This window comes from Triturus cristatus, chromosome 3_2 (assembly GCF_964204655.1).
Source record: "Triturus cristatus chromosome 3_2, aTriCri1.1, whole genome shotgun sequence".
In the NCBI taxonomy this organism is placed as follows: Eukaryota; Metazoa; Chordata; class Amphibia; order Caudata; family Salamandridae; genus Triturus; species Triturus cristatus.
The window spans coordinates 1,125,694,415-1,125,700,102 of NC_140584.1; the positions used below are offsets into that span (position 1 = coordinate 1,125,694,415).

Here is a 5,688-nt window from a genome sequence, read left to right on the forward strand (position 1 = left end):
GTGTCATGTGATTCCCAGTGCAGGTCACAATTGAATTGATAAAACACTCAATAGAATCTGCCGACACTTCTGATGGCTCTCTGTAAGGGCCGATGTTACCTTATACGTACAGAAGTGTGAAATATGTGTCAAAGCTAAAACTGATCATAAAAAGGCACAAGGGTTGTTGATGCCTTTGCCCACACGTACTGTGCCATGGGGCACCATCTCCTTGGATTTTATTGTGGGGTTACCAAAGGATCAGGGAAAAACCATGATCTTAGTAGTAGTCAATAGCCTCACAAAAATGGGACATGTCATTGCTTGTAAGACAGTGCCTTCATCAGGCCAGCCAGCCAACCTCCTTCTTAGTCACATAGTACGATTATATGGATTGTGTCAGACAGAGGATCTCCGTTTACAGCGCATTTTTGGAAGGTATGGTGCTCAGCTCTTCAGGTGAAATCTGCCACCTCTACCAGTTTTCATCCCCAAACTGATGGAAAAACTGAACGTTTGAATCAAACCCTGAAACAGTATCTCAGATGTTATGTGAAGGAAAATTTAGATGCTTGGGGGGACTTATTGTGGGTAGCGGAAACCGCATACAATAGCGCCACGCATCATTCCACCAAAAAAGCCCTCTTCTATAGTAATTATTGGTGTCATCCTCACTTCCTCCCCTTGGTACATTCTGGAATGGAACAAGACATGCCTGAAGTATGTGAGAGAGTGGCACATATACATCAAACCATTCACAAGACACAGCAGCACCTACAAAAAGGAAAGCATCAACACAAAAAGGCTGCGGATGCTCATCTTAGAGTAAACCATATGTATCAGGAAGGTGATGTAGTTTAGTTGTCCACTAAGTACATCCGCTTCCGTCGATACAGTATATTTAATGCTAGATATATTGGGCCTTATAAAGTAAAGAGATGTATCAATCCTGTCACAGTACTTCTTGCCTTACCTAAATCTCTGTGGTGCATTCATCCTGTTTCCCATGTATCCTTGTTAAAGCCTTCCTATACCCCCATTAAAAGGAGGCTAGTGCCTCTCTTGGAAGATAGAGAACCTTGGTAGATGGAGAACCTGAATATCACATACAGAGTATACGATATAATCAGATTATCTATAATTTGGAGTGCTTAACCACATTGTTGTTGTGCTATTTGTGGGATATCTTAATCCTATGAGGCTTAAGGGTATTGAGCCTCAGGTCCTTTGCAGCACAGAAGTTAAAGCTATACATGACCCCACTACAGTGATAAGTGCAGTCCCAATTGCCTCATACCCTGTGTATTGTGTTTCCTGGAGAACCTGAATATGTAGTGTCCAGGATGCTGGGATCAAAGAAACGTGGAATTGCCCTGTGCTATCTGATTGCCTGGAAAGCGAACAGTGCACAGGAAAATTCTTGGGAACCTTCGAGAAATATCCATGCCCCTCAGCTGGTCTAGAGGTTCCATGATCTGTTTCCGTCCAAACCACGTCCCCATCAGTATTCTAGGGGAGGGGAATGTACTGTTACACATACATGAATACAGGAAGGACGGCATAGCTGTGTATGCTGTTGGTGACTCTTCCATGGCTGCGTGGAATCTGTGTCTCCAGTCAACGTCCTCTCATTGGAACACGGCTGAGAGACGGAACCACAATTCCCGGCAGCCCTGGGGGGAGGCACCGCTTCTGACACACAAGTGATGACATCGTGATCCAAGAGATAAAGGAATTGTTCCAGTGTCCGTCACTTGCTACATATTCTGTGCCTATCCGGATCCGTTTTGTTGCCAAAGAAGCCTACCTGAGAGTAACACTGGGCAAAAAGGCGATAAGGGTGACTATGTCACCATCTTGATGATTGTATCTAGAAAGTTAGCAAATACCAGTGAAAAGCCTTATTGGAATATACTATTACGTTCATGTTCGGGTAGGTGGTCACCCGACTCTACTACCTCATTTATACAGAACTTTATCTACTAATTGGCTTTGGAGCAAAGGTTTACAGGGAAAAGTTTACCTTACAGTGCCATTGTCCTTGCATTTACAGCACATCGGCCCCTGATGAAGGGCTCTCTTGCCCAAAATGCATTGGGCATTGGATACTTTTGAATGAATTTCAATTCAAAGTACTTATAAATGTGCCAAAATGAAAATATTGGTTATTGACTAACCCCAAGATGAAAATAAAAGGACAACCTAATTAAACATGATTTGAACAATCATTTGTGATAGATGAACTATTGATCTTTAATTTCCGAGAGCAAGAGGGAGACACTTTCTTAGCCCAAGAGAGTGCGATCGCACTTTATGACTATCCTCATACTCAGGGGGACTTACCCAATTGCACCACTGACTTAAATACAATACCCAACACCACATCTAAACCAAGGAGTGTGCTACCCTGCTTATTTTACTGCAGTTACCCAATCTGAGTAGCACAGAGTACGCACCCAACATGTCACTCGATGAGATCGCGAAGACCACCGATCACAGAGCTGACACCTTTGTATACACCCCGGATTAAACCCAACGGATATACGATCTTTGAGGAAACAGAGGGAACCAGCTCAAGCACAACTTCAACACATAAGAACAAAGGCCTGACGGTGGAACCTTCTCAGTAAAGCACCTAATCAAGTATAATGTTCCTCTTAGTAGTAACCCATCTATTACTTATGGGAGTAGTGTGCACTCTGAAACGTACCCACCATCACAGTACTAGTTCCCAATGGAACTTTGAAATCATTGAAAACAAAGCACAGGTGCACCACTCAATCAACAACATTTGTCAGAAAAAATATGCGTAATACAAAATTAAATATATCCAAATTCTTTAAGAAGGATTCCAACATGAATATTTTGTATTTCTTTATCTCTTTTATTATTTCATTTTTCTTTTTTCAGTGAAGACATGCGAAGTTTTAGCAAGTGAAACAGCCGACGCGTTTCGTCCCTTTGTGGGACTTCTTCAGGGCTGTTAAATATAAACAATACAATATATAAATATATAAAAACATGACTTACAACAGAAATGCAAGTATATAAAACATAACAATACAGAAGTTAAAACACAGACAGAGGACAGAAGTTAACAAATATATAAAGATTTCTTTCTTGCTTAACAACGGACAGGCAGAAAGCCCAGTGACAAACAGGTACATCTTTTAATCTAACAAGTGTCAGCCGACACCAACATATGGCCAAAAAAACATTTATAGTCTTGTTAGAATTCTACTACAAGAACTTCAGTATAAATATGACCAAGGAGGTCCAGGAGAATAGGGATTAGAATTACAGACAAAAAGTAAAAATTTAAAATTAAGACATATATGGAAGTCAAAGGAAAATGAAAAAAGACAGGGGAGAACAGAAATTCAATAAGGTTCAGTTTTGGAAGGGAAGGATAAATAAACAATGAAGATGAGATATCTGCCAACTAAATTAATCCCAGGTTGACGTGGCATCCTATCAACTATTGTCACAGTGAGCACTGCTTGTCTTTTAAGAGAACTAATGTAAACGAGGGAGATTATGTTTAATAAGTAATCCATATACCCACCAGATGAAAAAGGTGGAATCAACCACTCTTCAAGCATATGTTTGTAAGGACGCGATTTTTTCAGTAAAAAACTGTTCCCCATCCGATGCGATCTACAATGTGAAATAAAATCAATATGATAACGATATAGAATGTAATTTCAATTAAAAGTCTCTAATAAGTACTTTGGATAAACGCAATAGGGCCTAGTCTACTAAACACTTACTTAATATCAAGCAACGACGTTGTCAAATTTCACAACGGTCATATAAGATATGTAAAAATCCAATATTCCAAGTGTATCTGAATAACATGTGTTCTATATATATGATTTTCGAGCGTAGTCACGTCCCTCCACACTCCTCTGGAATTAGCAGAGAGAACATCTTATTTGTCAAGGTGAAAAAGATAATATATGTAAAACATATACAAAAAACCAAAATGAAGGGACTTTATATACAATTTAAATCGGAAAAAGACGACTATATGAGAAGCCAAAAACCCTAGAAAGTCCTCAGGTAATGTTGCTGTTTAACACAAGGAAACCCAGTATTCAGGTAAACATAGATAACACCACTGAGAATAGTGTCTCAAGTGCTAATCATAGCAGAGACGTATATCAGAGACACGTAAAATGCTATTTCTTATGGCTAAGCCAAAGAAAACGCAATATATACTCACCCGAGAAAAGTAAGCTTAGGATGAGCTTATGTTTAAAATAAATCATACAGAAGTCAATTACTGATTCCAGTGGACGACCCACCTCAATAAGGTAGGATGACGAACAACCTGTGAATAGAAAGAATGCTGATAATATATCCCTAAAGTCATCAAAAGTTCAACAATCAAGCATTTAGGAGGCACAAACAAGCAGACTCCAGAGGTAGCAAAATAGCCACTTCCGAATTAAAAACAGATTATATCAATTTAGTTCATGTCAGGCTATACAGCGCTTGAGCGAACCATCACATAAATATACAAGGGATGATGCGGTCGGGGTCTAATACATCAACCCAATCCATCAATTAGTCTATAACGAAAACCGGCACTGTGGTGAACCCACAGCACCTATACATGCACAATTACCCCACTAACGCCGTAAACGCTAGTCTGTATGGGATACCTCAATTGAACAAATGGAAGACCTTATAATCAAGTGCCTCAATGTAAGCACGTTCCAGGAGACACAATAATAGTCACATCGGGCCAAGCCTCAAGCGAGTATAAGCCCTTCCCGACACAATCCTAGTCCATTAAACGCCAAACTCAGGCGAAACCATTTCACAGGAGATGATAAGGGCGGGTGATATTCCATTCTAAACTTTTGTGCATTGATCCTTAACCTCCGTGAGTCGGAAATGTAATCCGGCACTGTGGCGGCCCCACAGACGCTATGCATGCGGAGTTAACCATTCAAGTTATATATATTCACATGTTTAGAGTTTATTAGATAAAATAAAGTAGTAATTAACCCATTATATAAGTGCCTCAGATTTGTGAGAACCCGGGAGCCCAAGAGACAGTAGTGATATGAGTTTGTAACTAAGATGAGTCTAAACCCAACCCCGGCATAATAAATGCCCATAAGACGCCATACTTGTAACTTACCACGATAAGGCTGGACCCGAATGCGAGTGAGGTAATCTTCAGGGGAAATGGCAAGCAACCCATTTTCAAAAGCCTCTAGTTTAAATAACCCTGGAAACCCCGGGAAAGCGCACGGACGACGTGAAAGCGTCAACGAATAGGGTCAGTACGTTAGGAGGTGAGGGATCAATGTTATAACAGCGGCCATCTTATAGTGGTCATAAGTACGCAACGGCCAAGGGATAAATCCAAATATTAACGAAAGGGTAGAATACGCAGAGTGACCAGCGAGATGAAAAGAAAAGATTGTGATCCCGACTGATAAGAAGCAAATATAATACCATCTACATTGATAAAATAGATAATAGTTTAACAACAGACGATGAAAAAGAAACCATCCTAAATAATCTACGTATTCCCCAGTTCGCTAGTGGTGGTTTATAATGTATCTAAGGCTCCATAATAACGTGAAAGCTGGGCAATCTAACATGAAATATAACCAAATTGAATATGACTGGAAGATCACATGACAGCGAAGCAAGGAGACGTTGTGGGCGTCACCAGTCTACCCGGGCGGC

The 5,688-nt window shown here is 40.3% G+C and overlaps 1 long non-coding RNA gene across 2 annotated transcripts; it reads right to left on the minus strand.

Moving 5' to 3' along the window:
* Window positions 1-2,842: 2,842 nt before the first annotated feature.
* On the minus strand, window positions 2,843-5,263 carry LOC146859233 (uncharacterized). Of its 2 annotated transcripts, XR_014979750.1 has the most exons (5): window positions 5,132-5,263; window positions 4,205-4,312; window positions 3,750-3,887; window positions 3,545-3,636; window positions 2,843-2,959 (listed from the first exon to the last, which is right to left on the minus strand). It is a non-coding gene; the product is annotated as an uncharacterized LOC146859233 (long non-coding RNA). The 2 variants fall into 2 exon arrangements; XR_014979749.1 differs by lacking the exon at window positions 3,750-3,887.
* Between the last annotated feature and the right edge of the window lie 425 nt (window positions 5,264-5,688).